Genomic DNA, 3,766 nt, shown 5'->3' on the forward strand with positions numbered 1-3,766 from the left:
TGTATGCAATACCTTTATTTTCATCAATTAAGTCACTTCATTTATTTTACTTTGGCAGAAGAAACCAACAGAACCAGCTTTCATTTGTAATTTATTGCTTCTTCTAGGGCTTTTCAGAGGCAGCTATCTGGTATAGATTTCAGTAATACATGTGCAGTGAGACATAAACTATCTAGAACACACCCCCTTAATCTTTGCAATAAAATTGTTATGATGGACAGGGTGTGAGAATCTAAAACATAGGGCAGTATCTTAACCTATTTTAGGTACCTTGAAGAAGTGATACTTAGCAAGTGTTTGAGTTTCTTTGTTTGTGTTAAGGGTCCAAAGTAAAAATGTATATTTTTTAAGGTCCTGCTCAGAGTTGGTTAAGTCTACGTATCTATATATTCTGATGTTTCATTTCACCTTACAAGGGAAAATCAAAATATCAATTGTAGTGGATACTGTGATGCTCTGCCCAGATTCCACCTCAGGGCACACTGACTCATACCTTAACTTTTCAACATCAAGGGGCTTTTGTGTTCGGACAAAACGGACTTCTTGTTACATTGCTTAAATGTTCCATTTATTTAAAAATTGCCAAGAAATATATATAAGTTAAATTTCCTTAAATATTTCAAGCTTTATTATAAAAGTAATTAAATCTCCTTCAAAGATTTAGAACAGACTTAAAAATTTAGCCTAATTCTTTTGAACATTTCAAACATCCTAATCAGTAAACACAACATACAGAAATACAATGTTTTCAAACCGTGTAACTACACCTAGACTTAAGCTTGTTCTATAGCAGTAACATGTGCTTGACTCATCTATTATTTCTATACCTCCTTACAAATTGCTAGTATTACAGAAATACTAACTTTGACACCATCTCCAGAGTTACAGTATTCTTATAATCAACAATTTCAAAACACAATCTCAAAAATCTGGATTATCAACCAACTGATTCTTAGTTGAGAAATGAGAATTGATTATTCCTCTCAAGATTACTTTAAAAGATTATGCAATCTTGTATAGTTATACATTGCTTATTAAACTAATAACAGTTTTTATAACAATGATTTAAACTAGATTTTAGCTCTTTGTAACTGGTGGTTACTATCCAAATGATGTACCCTTAAGGTTTACTTGGTTGGTGTTCATAACACATGTCCCTTGATAGCAGCATTAAGATGTATGTATGTGCAATGACACTCCAGTACCAATGAGTACACCTACCATCCAAATATTGGTTCCAAGATACCATTACCCAGTAAAAGTACCAGGGCTACTTGGAGAAATGACTGATCCTAGGGTTTGAGGAGAATAAGTATAAGATGAGCCTGGAATATCTTATAATGCCAGAAAGTAAACCAATTGTTCAAAAAATGATGTGGAAAATGCCAAATAAAAAATGCAGAAGGAATGAAGGGGGGATTAGAAAAATTTCCAACCATACAGCAATAATTGACTCATACAAGAATCATTAGGGGGTGCCAAAATCATGTTGTGACTATTTGATGGGATGCCCACACATTTCCAAAGTACCTCCTCATGGTTTGGTTTAATTCCAAAGGAAAAATGCTATTTATAAGGGAAAATCATGGTAACACCTTAATCAAGAGATCAAAGTTAATATCACTACTACTTATACAAATTGAAACCTCTGAGGTGATTCACAGAGGGCACATCACATACATAAAGTTCTTGCCAAAGAAGGACACCAGAATCTACATGAGGAAACAGACAAACCCAAATTGAGGCTCATTCCATAAAACTAGCCTGTCTACTTTAAAAAATGTTAATATTATGAAAGCAAAAATGACTGAGGAAATCTTCTAAAAATACAAAGAGATAGGACAATTACATATAATATGTGATACTAGCATTGGATACTACATTGGGGAAAAGTGTTGTAAAGAATGTTCTTGGGGAGTTGGCATCCATCTGTTACTGGGCATCATGGCTGCTTTCAGACGTCTGATGAAGCACAAGATCATTAAAAAGAGAACCAAGAAGTTCATCTGGCACCAGTCACAGCGATATGTCAAAATTCAATGCAATTGGTGAAAACCCAGAGGCATTAACAATAGGGTGAACTGAAGATTGAGGGCCAGATCTTGATGCCCAACATTGGTTACGCGAGCAACAAGAAAACAAAGCACTTGTTGCCCAGTGGCTTCCGGAAGCTCCTAGATAACTTTAAGGAGCTTGAAGTGCTGTTGATATGCAACAAGTCTTACTGTGCAGAGATTGCTCACAATGTTTCCTCCAAGAGCCACAAAGGCATTGTGGAAAAAGCAGCCCAGCTGGCCTTCAGCATTACTCATCCCAATTCCAGGCTGTGCAGTAAAGTAAATGAACAGAGAGCTTATGTGCACACCATAAACCATAAAACTATATAAAAAATAATATTACTGGAACAATTGGTAAAACTTTAATATGGACTATATATTAGATGATAATATTGTACCAATGTTAAGTTTTTTAATCTTGATGTTGTGGTTAGGCAAATAATGTCCTTGCTCTTAGAAAATATATACTAAAATATTTTGTGGTAGAGTCATTAGGTCTGAGATTTACTCTCAAACGATCTAGTTACTTACCAGTAATAATGATGGTTTTACATGTACGTGAGAGTGACAAAACAAATGTGAAAAATGTAACCAACTGGTGAATACAGGTAAAGGTACACAGGAATGAAGAATGTGAGTTGTTGAAGGAATAAAGCGCTACTATTGTTCCAAAACCTCTAATTTTATAGAACTCTTGAAAGAAATGTATTTTTTTAGGCTCATGTGTTTTAATCACTTTTCTGACTTACTGCAATATACTATTTAGAGAGTAGTATATGTAGTACTACATTGTAACATATATATACTTATATACACTATATATAGAACATGTTATAATTCCAGCTGAAGAGAGTGAAATTTGATTAAGCACATTTTTTTTACTACACTGATTAGACACATCACTTTATAGATCTTACTTCTGACAATGTCAACACTGTTGCCACTTCTTTTTGGCATGTTCTTCTTCCACTTCTTGCTCTCAGTTTGAAACAGAACCTCCTCTCTGATCCCACCCTGCTTCCCACAAAAGACAGAATCTCCTTCTCCTCTGTTTCCATGAATCTTCAAATAATGTTCTGACATTGCCATTTTTCTTTCTGCCTTATGTCACCTGTTTATACATGGTGTATCTGAACTACCTTCAAACATTCCCTGCCTTCTTCCGTATCCTCAACTCTGAAAGAGGAGTACAGGGCTTACTCTTTCAAATAATATCTTCTCTCTCTCTTTTTTTCTCACTTTGCTACTGCCTCAGAATATTACAGCAGTTAAGATCACAGCTTTCAAAAAATAAACTATTTGGATTTCATTAAAAAACTTCTGCACAGTGAAAGAAATAAGCAATAAAACTTTAAAAAGGCAACCTATAGATTGAGAGAAGATATCTACAAATGATGTATCTGATAGTATCTAAAATATATAAAGAACTTATATAAACTCAACACTCAAAAAATAAAAATCCAATTAAAAAATGGGCAGAAGACAATGAATGGACATTTTCCAAAGAATACATATAGATTGCTAACAGACACATGAAGATGCTAAACATTACTCATCATCAGGGAAATACAAATCAAAACTGAAATGAGATATCACCTCACACCAGTCAGAATGGCTAAAATCAATAACACAGGAAACAACAGGTGTTGATGAGGGTGTGGAGAAAGGGGTCCCTCTTACACTGTTGGTGGGAATGAAAACAGCTGCAG

At 34.5% G+C, this 3,766-nt stretch overlaps 1 pseudogene; it reads left to right on the forward strand.

Moving 5' to 3' along the window:
- Positions 1-1,944: 1,944 nt before the first annotated feature.
- Positions 1,945-2,387, forward strand: LOC140599537 (large ribosomal subunit protein eL32 pseudogene; annotated as a pseudogene).
- Positions 2,388-3,766: the final 1,379 nt, after the last annotated feature.

The sequence above is a fragment of the Vulpes vulpes genome, chromosome 7, assembly GCF_048418805.1.
Source record: "Vulpes vulpes isolate BD-2025 chromosome 7, VulVul3, whole genome shotgun sequence".
Classification (NCBI taxonomy): domain Eukaryota; kingdom Metazoa; phylum Chordata; class Mammalia; order Carnivora; family Canidae; genus Vulpes; species Vulpes vulpes.